This window comes from Crocuta crocuta, unplaced genomic scaffold (genome assembly GCF_008692635.1).
Source record: "Crocuta crocuta isolate KB4526 unplaced genomic scaffold, BGI_CrCroc_1.0 scaffold303, whole genome shotgun sequence".
NCBI lineage: Eukaryota > Metazoa > Chordata > Mammalia > Carnivora > Hyaenidae > Crocuta > Crocuta crocuta.
In genome coordinates, this window is record NW_027528276.1 from 3,041,636 (window position 1) to 3,059,682 (window position 18,047).

At 44.5% G+C, this 18,047-nt stretch overlaps 1 long non-coding RNA gene across 1 annotated transcript in view; it reads left to right on the plus strand.

The window, feature by feature from the left end:
* Positions 1-7,083: 7,083 nt before the first annotated feature.
* The window catches only part of LOC144222652 (uncharacterized), a 44,037-nt gene continuing 33,073 nt past the window's right edge, over positions 7,084-18,047 (plus strand). The window contains exons 1-2 of the long non-coding RNA XR_013332454.1: positions 7,084-7,179; positions 10,407-10,535. This is a non-coding gene — a long non-coding RNA (uncharacterized LOC144222652). The remainder of the gene's footprint in view (positions 7,180-10,406; positions 10,536-18,047) is intronic.

Below are 18,047 nucleotides of genomic sequence, written 5' to 3' on the forward strand. Positions count from 1 at the left end.
CCCTAGTAAGGGACAGGCATGTCAGGAAGTGGGAGATAAGTCCTAAAAAGATTTGTAGCTGGACACATTGGTAAATCTTTCAGAGGCATTGCTCCTTGAATCTCCTAATAGTAAGAAAGAGGCACAGTGCTTGGTGGGACTCTGGAGTTTTGAGGAAGCATATGCCACACTTGGATATAATGTTCTAACCCATTTATTCAGGGGCTCAGAAGGTTGCCAGTTTTGAATGAGCCCTAGATCAAAAGAGCATTCAACAACAAGTCCAAGTCCAGGCTGCAGTGTAAACTGCACTACTGCTTGGGCCATTTGACCTGGTAACTACAATAGTGTTAGAGGTATCTCTGGTAGATTCTGGAAAGCCCTGTTCTGAGAAGCAGTGGGTTAAAGTTATGAAGTAAGGGTATGCCTTCTGTCGCCAAAACTACTGAATGCCTGAAAACCAACTCTTAGAGTGTTAATGGGTCCTAGCAGAGACAGAACACCTGATCATGGGCTATCAAGTAACTATATGGCCAGAGCTGCCCATCACAAGCTAGGTATCATCGGATCTGAGTCACAAAGGAGGGTCAATGCATCACTAATCCATTGTATGATAGAAATGGTTCATTTGAGTCAGATATGAACAGGTCAAGTGGGCACATGTAAGTACAGGTCAGGTGGCTTGCCTCCCATGTCTTTAAACCAATTTTGAGCCAGCCTCCCACCTTTGCTGAACCAACACTGTCTTCTCATCTTGTATCGGTTACCATGTGAGGAGATTCCCATGACCAGCTGATGGAAAAGGAAATATCCTGGGTTGATATGTAGGTGAGTCAGCTCAGTATGTTGGTGGCCCTAAAGGACAGTGCTGAGAGAAAATCTTCAACTAGGTAGAGTTCAAGTAGTATATTTGGTTGTCAACTTTTTATGGAGGGCAATGTGGTTTGAAGTGACCATACACATAGACTATTGGGCAAAGGTAGATGGTCAAGGGCCTGAAAGAAGCAAATTTGAATATAAAGAGAGTAGAAGTCTGGAAATAAGAGGCATGGATGGCCCTGTGGGAATGGACACAAGATTTTCAGATTTTTGTATCTCACATTAATGCTCACCAGAGAGTATCCAGTATAGAAATGGCATTAAACAACTGGGAGACAAGAAGACTTATCCATTGGATGTCAGCCATTCTCTGTCCTCAGCCATTCCACACATACACTATGGTCCCATGTAAAGAATAGCATTGTGGTGGGGATGGAAGCTATACATAGACCCAACAGCATGGGCTTTCTCTCACCAGGGCTGATCTGGCTAATGTAGCTGCTAACTGTATGACCTGTCAGCAGTAGAGACCAACACTGAACCCTTAGTATAATACTGATCCTTGTGGAGAATGACTGCCCACTTGGTGGCAAGCACCCCTACAAGGAGCAGCTATTTGTTCTTACTGAGAATGACACTCTAGATATGGCTTTGTCTTCCTTTCCTGAAGTATCTATTCTGGCACCACTATCCAAAGGCTTGCACAATGTTTGATTTACTGACACGGGATACCGCACCATCTCTGATTAAGGGACACACTTTACAGCAAAGGAGGTATGACAATGGGCACATGACATTGGGATTCATTGGCCCTATTATATATAATATCACCAGGAAGCTGCCAGCCTGATTGAATGCTGTAACAGCCTCTTAAAAACTCAGTAAGGTGACAGCTTGGAAAGTGACACCCTGAAAATTTGGGATTCTGTTTTCCAGGATGCAGTATATACATTACACTCATGGTCATTAAGTTGTGTTGTGTCACAATAGCTAGAATATATGGATTTGAAAATTGAGGGGTGAGAGTGGGATTGGGTGCACTCACCATCTCTTCCAGAGACCAGCTTGGGGGAACTGTATGCTTCTTGTCCAGAATCTTAAAGCTCTGTAGGACTAGAGGTCTTAGTTCCTAAGGGTGAGGTACTTCCACCAGGGAAAATAGTAAAGATTCTACTGAGCCTAGCACAGAGATTTCCAGCTAGTTGTTTTGGATTCCTCATGCTGTGGTAGATGAGCATGCAAAGTAAGGAGCTAGGTTGCTACTACATAATGGGGACAGCAGGGAATAAGTTTAAAACTTCTACTCCCTATGAACTGTCCCCATTCCCTACTTTACTTGTGCTCCTTGGGACCATCTCCTGCACCCAAGCCTATGTCTCAGAGTTTGCTTTTGGGGGAATAGAATAAGACAGTAGGATTTTAAATTTTGTCCTAAGTGCAATGGAATCCATCGGAGGGTTTTAAGCAAGGGTAGTACATGATCTGATTTGCATTTTACAAAGATGACTCTGGTGGCTGCATGGAGAATGGATTGGAGGGGCCAGAGTGAAATGTAGTTAGGAGGCAATTATGAGTCCCAACAAGAGATGGTGGTGGTTTGACCTTATATGATGGTGGTGGTGGAGATGGAGAGATGAATAGATGGACTTGAGATATTTAGGGAACAGAATCAATAGGACAGTAAGTGTTGTCTTTGTCTGTTTCACATTACTTTGTTAGCCTTAGTGCATGTACATGCTTATCGGTCTACTCATTGTTCTCTTTAAGGCTGGTCAGTGGCTCTAGGGCAACACCTGCTAAGATCTTTTGTTGGCAGCTGTATTTTGGGAGGAAAGGGCTGTATGTGTGAGTCAGAGACATTTATCGTTGAATATTGAAGCAATGTTGATGATGCTTAAGAACTCTGAGGTGGGACCTTTCTAGTTCATACTAACACAGAGAGACTGCTGTCTTCTCAGTAGAGCAAAGGCTCTGAGTTCCAGTTCTCTTGGAGCCACTTAGAGTGGCTCTGCCAGACTCTTGGGTCCAAAGGTTGTGGTATTTAAGTGATTATCACTACAGTGAGCAGGATTCAGGATGGATTTGTGGGAAGATGGTGGCAGCCCTTAAGAGTCCCAGAAATACCTGGCAGGGGAGGTACAAGGAAGTAGAGTAGAAGATAATGCTTCCAAAGATCGGATTTCTTGCCATCAGTCAGCTGAGGGCTTAAAGTTAGCAAAGTAATGTGATTGTATTTGTATCAGGGGCCAGAAATATGCACTGGACTAAGAGGTGGGGCAGAGTCTGATAATTCCCAAGTTTCTGGCTTGGGTGACTGGTTGGTGAGATATTGAATTTGGTTTTAGATATGCTAAGAAACACCAAAGTAGTAATATTAGCAGTCTGTTGGATGTATTTGTACTTGTATTGTCTAAAATAATGCCTGGCATGTCAGGAACTCAATAAATATTTGTTCAACCACATTAGTTAAATTCTTCTCCTCAAATTCCTCCAACAGTACCCAATCTCAGTGATCATCAGAGCAGTTGTTATCTTCTGTTTGGGATAATTTAGCCTTTAGGTGAGGGGCTAGTTTGTTGAAATGCAAGATCTCCTACCAAAGGGATATGGCTTTGGAGAGTGTCCACAAATCAATGGACTCACTGAAGCCTTATTTGGATATGACTTCCCATACTTCTAACATGGGAATATTCATGTCGTCATTTTTATAGCATTGTGTGATAACTAAATGTGATAAAACATGTATCAGCTCAATGTGTAGCACACAGAAAGCATTCAGTAAATGCTATTAATAATAGTTAAGCAGTCAATAATACTCATTTTATTTTATTTTTTATTGCTTTATTTATTTCTGAGAGAGAGAGAGAGAGAGAGACAGCGTGAGCAGGGGAGGGTCAGAGAGAGAGGGAGACACAGAATCTGAAATAGGCTCCAGGCTCTGAGCTGGCCGTCAGCACAGAGCCCAATGCAGGGCTCGAACCCACAAACCGTGAGATCATGACCTGAGCCGAAGTCGGACACTTAACCGACTGAGCCACCCAGGTGCCCTAATACTCATATTATTTTAATCTGTCCAGTAATGTCATGTATTCCTTAAACTCCTTCTACCTTGATAGAGAGTCTCGGAGAGGTGAAATGACTTCACCCAGCCAAGAATATGATACAGCTGAGCCACCTTGTCAAATCTTCTGATTCCAAATCCCATGTCCCCTATGACTCATTTCATGGAAGGGTTAGGTGTGGTTGAGTGTGTTTATCCAGCTCATTCCTGCAGCAATGCCTAAAGGAGAGACTCAAGTTCTAGGAGAGAGGACAATTCAATTCAGCCAGGGATGCATATGTGTGTGCGCCCATGTGTGGGTGTGTATGTGCATTGGAGGGTGAGGATAAAACGGTGAAACATCTTCCCTAAATCCCTAAGTCTCCAGAAATCTCCAACTCATAGAGAGTATATTTCTGCTCTGTCCTTTTAATAACCTGAGACCTTCTACCTTTACTGTCGTTTGGAAAGCTCTATTCAATGAAGCTGAATTCAAATGAAAGAGAAGACATTCTTTCTCCATGGGTCTCTGTATCCATATCCCACTGTTCAACCTCAGTCAACTGAACAACTCAAGATCTGGGAGAAATCTGAGATCAGACTGTCTGGATTTTAGTTCAGATTGTGTTACTTGGTGACTGAGTAATTCCTTTTCTCTCTCTGGGCCTCAGTTTCCCTATTAGTACCTAATGGGGACTGCTCCAGCCTGACACTTCATAACTCAATATTGCACCCACATCTCCTACTTCTGGGGGATGGAGGGAGGGATTATGGGGCAGTGGCATCAATCTCCTTCCTGGGATGGCTCCTCTGAGCTCTATATTTCTTGCCTATAGTGACCGGGGAATTTTCCCCTATTGATTGCTTTCTGTAATCGAGCTTAACAAATAGAACTTCCCTCAAATGATTCTTCCAACTAAACTGATAGAAAGCTAACCTTGTTATATTTATTGACAGAACATTGAAATAAATATTATAGGTCTAGAGGGAATGTTTCAGCCCATTGATTTTTTTAAGGAAATAATAAATGGAGCCTATTCCCTTTGGCATATTATGCTGGGAATAATCTGAAAAAATGCTTAGCTTGTTCAACACAGAGCTTAGAAACCCTCCTTCTACTCCCCATGGAGCAGGGGCCCTTTGCATAAATCTGCTCTGGCCCAGACAATCAATTTTCAATTTTAATTATTTTCAAAACTCGTTTATTATTTGCTTGTTCTGTGAGTTGGGATCTCTACTTTCTTGGTGAGTTTGTGGCCAGGAGTGGTCAGACCTCATCTGGTCTGGGTCTGGAGGCATGAAATATTTCAGTTCTACCCACCAGAGAGGAAAACTCACCATCCTTCTTTCCAGCAGGGCTCCTTGTTTGAGAATAGGGATCTACAAATTGGGTCCACTGCCTATTTTTGTAAATAAAGTTTTATTGGAAAACAGCCATACCCATTTGTTTACATGTTATATGTGTTTACATGCTATCCACCACAACAGTAGAGTTGAGTTGTAGCAATAGAGATCAGATACCCCCACAGAACCTCAAATATTTACCATCTAGTCCTTTACAGAAAAGGTTTGTCCACCCTTGTTCTAGATTCTGCTTTCTCCTGCTTTTCCTTTCTTTTTTTTTTTAAAGTTTTTATTTTAATCCCAGTGCTCATCACCACAAGTGCACTCCTTAATCCCCATCTCCTATCTCACCCATCCCCCTACCCACCTCCCCTCTGGTAATCATCAGTTTGTTCTCTATAGATGAGAGTCTGTTACTTGGTTTGTCTTTCTCATTTTTTTTCTTTGCTCATTTGTTTTGTTTCTTATTTCCCACATATGAGTGAAATCATATGGTATTTGTCTTTCTTACTTACTTTACTTAGCATTATACTCTCTAGCTCCATTCACATCACTGCAAACTTTCCTGCCCTTCTTAATGAGACTGGAATGCTTCACTAACTCATCAAGGGTCTCTCCTGGGCCAAATGGCTACCATAATGGTAACATTAGCCAATGCCTGTATAGAGCTCTTTTAGGTCCTGGGCACTATCCTAAGGACATTATATATGCTAATCTTCATTTCATCCTCACAACACCAGGAGGTAGGACAATTAGCCCTGTTTTAATAATGGGGAAATAAGGCACAGAAAAGTTAAGTAACTCACCTAAGTCACATGGGTAGAACATAGCAGAGCTGGCGTTTAAATCCAAGCAGACTGGCTTCAGAGAGAGTATCAAATGTGGTGGGTTCTCAGAAAAGGTCTAATCAATGTCCCTAAAGTACATATGGGGAAACTGAGACCTGAAGAGGGGTCACATAGTTGGTGATAAACCTGAAAGTAGAATCCAGATAACAGTTCCAGTGTCTTTTTATTATTATTACATTGTTATGTTCAGCTTCTGTTTATCAAAAGTTAATTTGGCTATTACTGTATCTTTGATCTTCTATTTGAAACCAGATTGGTTGGAGGAATTTCTACTCCATCATTGTCTCTGCATATTTCCCTCTCATTCACTCCTCAGTCCACTCGAGGCTGGTGTGATCCAGATCCCACCACTACTCTGAGGCCCCTACTGATCCTCAGATTGCAAGGGCAGTATTTCTGATCTGTACCTTGAGGATCTTTCTTGTCTTTGAAACTATTGACCACTCCCTTCTCCTTGACATGTTTCTTCCCAGCAACACTCTCCCAGCTCTCTCCTACCTTTTTAGACACTCCTTCTCAGGATCCTTTACTGCTTCTCCTTTGTCTGCTCTGTTAGAGTCTGAGTTGTCTGGGGTTGCATTTTAGGTCCTTCTCCTATTGCACTCAAGGTCAGGCCTTGAGTTCCGACTATCTACCCTTCTCCTAATCCCCCTGCTCTGACAATGCCGTCTCAGAGAGGAGATGGGTGTCAAACTTGTCTTGTGTGTGGAAGCAGCCTGGCCTAGGGTTGAGGCAACTGGGTGAACCCTGATCATGACTGAGCCATGGGAGGGGTTGGACCCAGCTGGGCTTATTCCCATCCTCCCATTGCCAACCCTCCCACCCCCCACCATCCTGGCTTTGTACTGAGAGCAACGAGGCTAGAGAGCCATAAGCCCTCACCCTTGTTCTCTTATCCAGGCAAATGGTGGGAGGTGTTCCTTATGTGCCCTTTAAGGCTGAGGAATCCAGCTGTGCCCACTGGACTGTGGACTGTGGTTTACATCACAATGTTGCAGAATGGGAAAGCCTAGCCTGAACTGGTTCTATTGGGACTTTGAAGACTCTGGGTGTCATAGTTCCCCTCCCTATCCTGTTGGGAAGGACAGACTTGTGCCTATGGAGGCTAACAGAGAAAAGAGGAGCTTGGTTTCAGTTTCATAGAAGCAGGTGAGTCTTCCACAGGGGAAGGTGGAAATGGAAAGGAGAAAATCTTTTCTTGAATATGATTATGATACTCTCAAAACTTCTACTCAACAGGAGGACATTGCCTTCTGTAGTACCCCCATCTAGCCATCTTTCCATTTGAAATGACCAACCCGTGAGCAGAGATCAAGAGTAGTAAAATCTTCAGGGGCCAGGCAGGTGATGAGTGAAGTGGGCTTTGTGGGGACTGCAGAGAGTTTATGTTCCATAAAAGTCATGAGTCAGGGTTAGGGGTGGGTAGCTAGGCTTAGCTCTAGCAGATGCTTGACATGTAGGAAATGGAAGCTGGTATTGCCAGAACCTCTGAATTTTCAAGAAAAGTAAAAAATCTGGAATTTTTTGTGTAATCTCTCGAATTCTAAATGTTGGCAGCCAATCAATTAAAAAAATACTAGTGTGGACCAAACGAAGTTTCAGGCAGTTTTTGGAGGCTTTTGGGAGCCATTTAGCCCACAGATGACCAGTTCATGATGCCATATATAGAATCACAGAGGGACCTGAGGCATACTCTGGTCTAATAATAGACAGGTGCACCAATTAATGCTGAATGCAAGTAAAAAAGCACTAGGAAATACCTACAATTTAATGTCCATGTATTCACAACCTACCAGAACTACTTCACTGTTCACAGATGTAGAAGATGGAAATGCTTGTGACTTTTCATTTGAAACAAATACTGAACCAGTGTCTCTGTTAACATTGGTTAATCAGTCGATGGTTGAACACAAAATATGTTATTCCTAGTCTCACAGATATGCATGTTTGTTCATTTACTCATACAACAAATTCCCATGATTGTGGTGTGAGACATGTTAAAATCACCTACCAGGGGTTCCTGGGTGGCTCATTTTGTTAAGTGTCTGGCTCTTGACTTTGGCTCAGGTCATGAACTCCTGGTTCATGGGTTCATGCCTCCATGTCTGGCTCTGCGCTGAAAGCACAGAGTCTGCTTGGGATTCTCTCTCTCCCTCTCTCTCTGCCCCTCCCCTGCTCAAATACTCTGTCTCTCTCTCAAAATAAAAAGACAAACTTAAAAAAAAAATCACTGACCGTACCAGGCAGGATAAAATAAATGCTGTAACAGTAAAGCAGAAAGATACTATTGATTATGTTTAGGGCACCTGGGAAAGTTTCAGTGACATTTGACCTGACTCTTGAAGGATGAGTGAGTGGGGATAAAGTAGGGTTCAGTTAGGATTCTTGTTTGCAAGCAACAGAATTAACTCAGCATAAGTAGTCAACAGGGAGCTGGGAGGCCATGCCTTGGAAAGGCAGGAGCCGAGGAGGCTCTGGAAACCTGGGGTTTGGGAAGCAGGGAGCTGAGACCCTGGTCCTCAGCAAGAGAAGATGGGATAGGAGATGGTTGCTGACATGTTTTTTTCTGACACTGGAAATTCACCTCCAAATGGCTTTGTGGCACCTGCTCAAGATTGGGTGTCCTGGGATACAGTGACTCCTGGCAGACTTTGGGTCACGTCTCCCCCCAGACCCTCAAATGGATGAAGGGTATGACAGTCTTTATGTGCATAGTTGGTGAAGAGCAGTGGGCAGTGGACATGGGCATTTACCTCCTGTCATGGCTGAATGTGATAATGACTATTTCCAATCCATGCTCACTGGGAGGAGGATATACCCCAACTTATTCAGACTGAGAAGTTCTGTGATGGGCAGTGCAGGGCCTCCTGGGGACTCCAGGTTCTGCCAGGAGAGGAGATGTGTGGCCAAGACTGATGGAGGACTTACTGATGCCAATGTCTGCTGGAGCCAGTCTCTCCACATCACAAGCAGGAGCACGGTGACTTCCTGTGTTCTACTGGACATGGCACTTTGTTCGGTCTCAGGTTTCATACCTCTTAGTCAACTGGAAAAATAAAAGGCTAATTTTCTCAAGTTAAGGACTTTTTAGTTCTACTTCTAAATGAATGAACAAAACTGAAATGTAATCTAATTAGTATTGGAAACAATCTAAATATATAGTAATAAGGGGTTGATTAAATACATTTTAGTACATACAATAGAATATAATCTGTTCAGATTCCAAACTAGCCTAGCTATTCCTACCCTATTAAAAAATTTATACACACACACACACACACACACACACACAGAGAAATGACTGGAAGGATATATACCAAAATGCTATCAGTGATTATCTCTGAGGAGTAAGATTCTGGGTAGATTTTAATATCTATTTTTTGCTTATCTTGCCTATTCTATGGTTTCCTATAATAAACATGAAATGCTTTTTAAATCATAAAATCAGATTTTCTTAGAAAAATAAAGTTGGTGAGTACCATTGTCATTACGTGAATAAGTTACCCTTTTACTACTGGTTATGAGAATCAGCTGAGCATATACTGTGTGACATGTAACAAGGTCTGAATAAAGTCAAGAATGTGGCTGAAAAATGGGTTGGAGGACATCACCATTGTCCCATATGTTGATTTTCCCTTGCCCCCATCAGAGACAACCATATGCTTGACAATCCCTTTTAGGGAGTAGGGAAATGGGGTCATGGCTCTATCAGTCCAAGGCCTGTGTCTCAATGGTTTTGCCCATGAGATTTAGGACACTTTTACCATAATATTTATTTAGTTTTATAGCCTTAAATATAACACTAACTCCTAATAATCAATATTGATTTAACTATAATATCTTATTTATAGACACAGCCCTCTGGTTTGCATGCAGACTCAAACCATAATGCAACAGAAATGAACCACTCACTCCCCTGGCCCTGGGCCAGCAATGAAGGAAAGGAATCTCAGTCTCTGATGAATGGCTCCAAGGCCAATACAGAGTTTTGGGTTTCCAATGCCTTCTTATTCTCACTCCCTCCAGACTGGCTACTTCCCACCAGCCGGAGCCTTCCTAAGGTTGAGGACATCTGTTATATATAATATAACTGTTAGTCTTAAGAAGACAAGTATTCCAACTGACCTCACTGGAGGGCAGTTACAACCAGTTCTCAGTGTAAATGCAAATAGGGGACCTTGAGGGGAAGAGAGGTAGCCAGAAGTACACAAGATAATGTAGGTACTGGGAAAATAGAAGCTTACTCCTGCCCTTGCTCTCAGACCATCCCAGTGACTCTGACGGGACAGTGAAGATTTCTAGAGAAGGTATTATTATTGCTGTAATTAGTGTTGAAGAAGTGTCTAGGCAGTACAGCTGTTGGCTGCCCCTTGTAGGAGCAGGACGTTGGCCTGGCAATCATGGAGCAGTGTGACAGTGACCCATAAGGAAGGATAGAAGCAGCCAGAACTTACAGCTTGGAGAAGAGAAGACTGAGGCTGGTGAAAACTGTCTAAGACTAAGAGGTAAAGGTGACCGACTCTTTTTTACAGAAAGGCTGTCTACCTCTTGGTTGCAAATTGGCTTAGGACTTTTTTTGGAGGGTAGGGGCAGAGAGACAGGGAGAGAGAGAATCTTAAGCAGGCTCCATGCTCAGCACAGAGCTCCATGTGGGGCTCGATCTCACAATCCTGAGATCATGACCTGAGCTGAAGTCCAGAGTTGGATGCTTAAGTGACTGAACCACCCAGGTGCCCCAGCTCAGGAGTTTTGGAAGAGCTGTCAGAAGAGTCTAGTTCTCTTTCACTGTACTTGAACTCAGGAGGATGTAGTGGCTGGAAATGCTGCAGCCATCTTGGCATCATGTGGAGCTTGAGGGATAAAAGCAACATAGAAGAAGTGAGCTGAGAGATACCCATTGTTTCCTCCATACCCACAACATTTCTTAGGGAATTCTGCACCCCACCCTCAACAGTATTAGCATGTGACCATTTTTCTTGATCAGAAATGATTCTTCTCAGGGGTGAACATTTAACTTAACCTGACTAGTCAGATTCTTTATCCTAAGCGTTTGGAACTGAGACACAGACACAGGTACTAAATCAGTAAGATGGTACTACTTGGGCACTAGGACTGAAAAGTCATTTAGAGTTGGGGCCAAAGATGGATGCCTCAGCTTGCCCATTTGCTCTTGGGACACAGTCCCTTCACATGGAAGTTGGAGTTACAGAGAAGTACACAGAAACAGAGAATAATAATTATATTAATAATGTCTTAGTTACCTATTGCTAAGTAACAGAGCAGCCCCAAACTTAGTGTTAAAACAAGTTATTATTACCTATCATGATTCTGTGGGTTGACTGGACTTAGCTAGGTGATTTTCATTGGGGAGGGATCTTTCCCGATGTTCTAATCAAAGTGTAGCTAGGGCTGGTATTATTTCAAAACTCAGCTGGGCTGGATGTCCAAGATGGTTCACACATTGGCTAGCAATTGATATCTCCTCTAGTGTTGGTAAGATGGCTGTAACAGCTAATCCACACCTGCTCACAGATGATTGGACGAGGGGTAAACACCTGACCAGTCTGGACCAATCATATGGCAACAACCTCACATGACCACATTGAAGGAAAGGATAAGCTTATCCTTGTATCTTTTTTCTTTCATTGAGCTCCCTACAGACTTTTCCTTCCATGTCATTCTCCAAAACTGGGATAAACCAACCACTGGCCAAGGGGAATAGGATTATCACGACTGGTTTAAACAACAACAGGAAAGAGAGAAGCAGACTCATAATCACAGAGAACACACTGGTGTTTGCTGAAGGGGAGGGGAGTGGGCAGGTAGGTGAGATGGGTGAAGGAATGAAGTGGTACAAACTTCTGGTTATAAAATAAGTCACAGGGATGAAAAGTACAGCATACAGAATTTAGGCAATAATGTAATATACTGGGGCACCTAGGTGGCTCAGTCGGTTAAGCATCCGACTCTTGATTTTCAGCTCAGGTCATGATCTCACAGGTATAAGATTGAGCCCTGAGTTGGGTTCCTCACTGAGTGCGGAGTTTGCTCAGTATTCTCTCTCTCTCTCCCTCTGCCCTTCTCCCACTCACGCTCTCTCTCTCAAAAAAATAATAATGTAATATACTTATTGTGGTGAGAATTTTGCAATGTATAGAGTTATTGAATCATTATGTTGTATATCTGAAACTAATCGAATATTATATGTCAACTATAATTCAATTAAAATTAAAACATTAAAAGTAAACAAAATAAGTAATGAAGATGAAAAGTACAGCGTAGGAAGTATTGTTAATAACATTGTAATAATGTTGTATGTTGATAGATCATGGTAAGCACTAAGTAATGTACAGAAATGTTGCACCAGTATGTTTTCTAAAAATGTTTATTATTTATTTATTTTTGGGAGAGAGAGTGCGTGCATGAGCGGGGCAGGGGCAGAGAGAGAGGAAGAGACAGAGAATCACAAGAAGGCTCTGCACTGTCAGCGGAGAGTCCAAAGTGGGGATCACACCCACGAACCATGAAATCATGACCTAAGCCAAAATCAAGAGTCAAACGCTTAACTGAGACACCCAGGCATCCCTGAATCACTATGATATTTCAATGATAAAAATAAATTTAAAAAAAAAAGACTCATTTAGACCGGTCATGATACATTCCTTCAGCTGGACTCAATACTACCTAATTTTTGGACAAAGTCTGTGTTTTGCTGGCAAGGAAGAAGGTGGCAGCATAGCTATTGTGTAGGGCAGCCAATAGTCTCTGCCATATGTGTTCTTAAGAAGTAAAGAGAATGGCCTCTGTCCTGAGGTTACAGTTCGACCTATGGGGTTCTTGTGGGCTGGATGCACTGTCTCCTGTCCCTGAAGATGTATGAGATCACCTGTTATTTTCTGACAACCAGTCCTCCTTCACTAAAGCTAACTTGAGAGGGTTATTAGTTTTGGCAACCAAATGTATTATGCCTAAGACAACCGCTGAGACATTTTGAGACACCTTGTTTCACAATTTTCTAGAATGTTTCCTAATTGACTAGGATGCTTGCGCCTGATGCTGCATTTGCAGTCAGGAGACCTGAGACTTCACAGCTCTATCACAGGGCTGGTGTTACCTGACATGCTCACTGCTATAACCTCTTTCTGGAACCACGATAGTCACTAACAGTTAGCTACAACACTCCTTCTCACTGAACCCAAATATGGTGTCAGAATTCTTCTTAGCACAATGTTCAAAGCCAGCCACCAGCTAAAAGCTGGTATATGAGATGAAACTCATCACTATCACCACTGCCGTTCTAAGTGGCTTGGTGGCCCTGGAAAACCTCTTCTATTCTTCAAGTCTGAGTTTCCTCATGTATCATGAAGGTGGTTAGTTCAGGTAATTTCTAGGGATATTCCTTCATTGGCCTTCTTCTCATCTTACTACCCAAATTCTGCTTTTAGGCTTGATATAGCCCATGGCCTCTGGTCACACCCTAGGGAGCCCAGCAAATGTTCAGATAGTCAAATGATACGACCCTGGCTTTAGGCAATAGATGTAGGTCAGTCTTGTTTTTGTAGGTAGAGATACTTCGTCTCTTCCCAGGATTCTGGAGAAGTCCTGGTCTCTGTGTGGAGACTTGAAGCTTCTATCCCCATTGTGTCACTGAGAGAGGTCCACACAGGCAGCTGACTGTTGTTTTAAGAAGATTCTGTGGACCATATAAAATTGCAGTCAAGAGAAAGATCTGTATTTGAAGCCTGTCTCTACTTCTCCCCAGGGGTGTGACCAGTGTGATCTTAGGATGGTTATCTAACCACCCGGGGCCTCAGTTTCCTCATCTGCAAAGTGATAATAATACTACCTTTATCATAAAGATTAAATAAGGTCATGCATGTAAAGCAATCAGCTGAATACTTGGTACATAGGAAGTAAGAAACCAACTGGTGGTTGCCATTGTTATGCGATGGGGGGGGGGGGGCACATTTTTTCCTGTTGTTAGGGCAGTGCGATCCTTTCCCATATACAGAGTCCCAGAAGAGCTCTGAGACCAGGGCAGGCAGAGGGAGGGCGGACAGTCTCCCAAGACGGCTGGAGCAGCCTGTGACCTGCTTTTCTGGCCGGACACTGAGCAGATCCCACCGTGTCTCGTATTTTAGGCGACAGTGGCACGTGGACTCACTTGGCGGATACTGGGAGCTGGGGTCATTGGGACAACTGGAAATGCTGTCCCATGAGACAGGGCTAAGGCGGCTCAGCCGGGAGAAAACCCATGGTGGGGACTGACTCTTTTGTTCTTCAGACCACTGAAGGGCTGTCGTGGGCAGAGAGTGGACACTTGGCTGTCATGCCGGAGGGGAGGGAGCAAGCCACAGAAGGCCCTCTGCCCCAGTGTAGATTTTGATGCTCACGGCCATCTGAAGCTTGACGAGCAGGGCTCTGCCCTCTGTTTCCTTCTCACTTCACACCAGTGGCTCTCAACTCTGGCTGAACACCAGAATCACATGACGGCTTTCTAAAAATATCACTTCCCCAATCCCACCCACAAAATGCTCCTGATTCAGGAGATCTCAGGGGGTGAGTGCAGAATCCCCATACGCTTCCCTCAAATCCCCCTTTCCTTGAATAAGAAAGAATAGGTTTTGTTTTCTTAAAACCCAATGACCTGAAAATTGGAGGTGCCTGGACTTCCTCTGCTCCGACATGGGGGCCTCAGTCCTTCCTCAGGGGTGCCATCATGCCAGCTGAGGGTTGGCACACACAGGCCTTTGTGCTGACCCTAATTCATTTGGGACCCTGGCCATGTTGGCCAGGCACTGCTGGTGAGGAAGAAGCCCCTGACAAGCTGTGTGTGTGATGTCGCTTGGCGGCTCAGACTCTCACCACATAGGAGACATTTATGCCTCTCCTCCCCACCTAGGGGAGCACTAAGAAGCCCACAGGGTGTTCTGCTGCCTCTGGCCACCCTATGGACTGAGTGACGGGGGGCCAGCCCAGGGGAAGCAAACAACTTATGAAGACCCTAGACTCTCACTATGGCACTTGTGGTACCCACGAGTCTTCAGGAGGCACTGACAGTTGTTGGTGGGGGCTGGGGGGCAGGTAGAGGGAAAGGGAAATACATTTTTAAAGATAACCTGGAGGCAAATATAATATTTATACTTATTTATCCTCAGAGCTCACTCGCAAGGCCCCAGACATGTCTAATGAGCAGGAATTGCAAAATGGCCACGAATTCTACTTGTTTGCCTTTTGCAGAGTCTCTGAGCAGTCACACGGACCCAGATTTTTCAACCGTGTGACTGCTGCAGGCAAAACGGCTGTAAGGAACATCAGGACGTGCAGAGAGTCCCCGACCCCCAGGGGCACTGAGCCGTGAAACTGCCGACCCAGGAAAATGAGGTGCCTGCCTCTACCCCCTCCTTGGCAGAACGCAGAGCATTCACACACACACGAGCCCATGTGGCACACATATGCACAGAGCATTCACACACACACACACACAAGCCCACGTAACACATGTATGCATATGTATGCTCATGCACGCACACACACACAGACACGCACACACTCTGTAAGGCACGCAGAGCTTTGCACACCTTCATGGCCTCCCTTACAGGCCTGGCACATCCCTGTCCAAATTCATACACATTCCCCAAAACAGGTGTAACATATAGTGTGTCTGCAGAGGATGCTCCCTGGCTAAAGTCCTGTTCTAAATGAGGGCTCTTACCTGTTCTGCTCACTCTGGACACCAATGATCAGAAATAATATCTGTAGAGGGTTGCAATGTATAGTCAACAATAGGATTAACCGAGACCAGTGCAATCTGTTCTGGAATGAGAGCAACGTGCAGGTTACTGTCTGGTTAACTCAAGCATCTATGCACAGTGCATCTAGGTATAGTATATTTATATAAGTACATATAGAAACATATATGGTGCATATAAATAGGAAAATATATAGGGGAGTCCTTAGCTAAATGGAATTTGTCTGTCCTGGTCTCTGACTCCCCGGCCTGGGTCAGGTCTGCGGTCACTGGCTCCCACAGTCACTGGTGTGGTGTTCCTTTCTGTAGCACTTACTTTGGTTGTTGTTCTACCTCTCTTTGTGATATTAGTTTTCCAGTCTATGTTACCCTGGCAGTGAGCTCCAGGAGAGAAGGGCCATGTCTCTTCGCTCACTGTTACGTTCTGAGTGCTTGGCACATCGGCAGGTTCTTGGTAACTAGATGGTGAATAAGGACCTTGCTGAGTTTTAAATCCAACCCACAATTTCCACTGAGCTCAAAGCTCTGGATCACAGGCAGCCTCACTTCGGTGTCTTGGCCTCTGGTCAGAGGAGTGACCTGTCTGTACCTGGGGCAGGCAGGTTAGGGCTGGAGGATCCCTAACACTTCCTCCCTTTCCTAACTTGTGGAGGCCTTTGGGAGGAAGATATGAAGCTCAAGAGTTCGTGTGCGTTATTGATTGTGGGGGTCGTGGGATCCTAAGACTGTGCTCTGTGTGCTGGGGAGCTGGCCCCTGCCGACTGCATTTCCAAGCACTTCTGGATTGGGCCAGTAGGAGGCACTGGCAAAAGATTGGATGGTGGGCAATCCAGGATGCCTGTCTCCTCTTTCTGCCTTGGTGTCTTCTCTGGCAGAGCCCCTTGTCTTCTGTGGCTCCAACTCCTCCACATTCTGTGATTCCAGTTCTGCTGGTGGCCCTGGCTCCTGGGCTCCAGTGACACCATTCCTCTTCCCTTTGTGTCTCCAATCCAGAGGTGACAGTGGCTTCCTGCTAACCTCTTGTCACCTCCCTCCCACCTGGTTGGGTTTCAGCTTCTCTTTCACTCATGTAAACTGATTCTCTGCATTAAATTCCTATAAATTCTTAAGGTGGTTTCTGTTTTCCTGGTTAGACTCTGGCTCATACAGTAATTTTTGTTGTTCCAGTTGAGTTGGGATCTGATTTTAAAAGGGGACGACAAATGGTCAAGACTGAATAATTCCCCAGACCACCCTTCTTTCTCTCCCTTCTCCCCAGCTCAGGATCCCATTTAAGAAAGGCTCTTTTCCCTGCATCTGCCCTTTCCAGAGCTTGAGGTGAGTTCATGTCTGCATCTTATTGAATTTTAGTTTGTCCCATGTATTGGGAGGACTTTCAGTGAGTAAGGTGCTTTGCAAGCTAGATTTGTCCTACAGGCTAGCTGAATTTCCCAAAGGTGTTCCAGTACATTATGGCTAGAGCTGTAACAAACATTAGGTAAGAAGAACGATTTGGAGGGCGAATAGTTTTGGAAAACTTTGAGTTGAACAGGATTGGAAGGCTCCTTTACTCTAGGACTTTGAAGAGCCTACAAGATGCGAAGGTCCTTTGTGACTCTCCAAGAGAGAGAATCCCACAAGTATCCCTTAGCCCAGATAGCTGCTCCCTCAGTATCCTGCAGAAAAAAGGAGGTGGGAAGAAGTTGCTACAGGAGCATTTGGAAATGGGAACCAATAGCAGCTCTTGCACCAGGGACCAGAAGCTCAGAGTGATGAAAACAAAAGCATGTTTGTCCCAAGGGGCTGGTGACCATGGTCACCTCCCAGCCAGGGAGCAGTGAACTTCACAGAATGCTCCTTGCTCCAGCCTCCCCAGGGACAGGGCCCTCCTTGATGCCTGGGAAGCTGACCTTTCCAGGAGGGGGGTTGGTGGGGAATGTAGGGCTGCAGCTGGGCCCCCAACCCCTTGCCCTCCTGCCCTCCCCAGCTTGAGCCAGAGCCGGAAGGATAGTTTCCAACAGTGACTCAGACCTTGTCCTCTGATGGCCTGGCCACACAGTGACAGGAGAACCTCTGCAGCTGGCTGAGTTTGCTTGCCCAGCTCTGGACCCACTGTCTGATTTTCTCCCCCCACCTCCAATGTTTTATTCTGGAGGTTTCCAAACTTACAGATAAGTTTAAAGAATAGTCCAATTATTACCCATATATGCTCCATTTCGATTCAGCATCTGTTAACATTTTGCCATATTTGCTACAGCTTTCTCTTGTTTGGTATAGTGTTTGATAA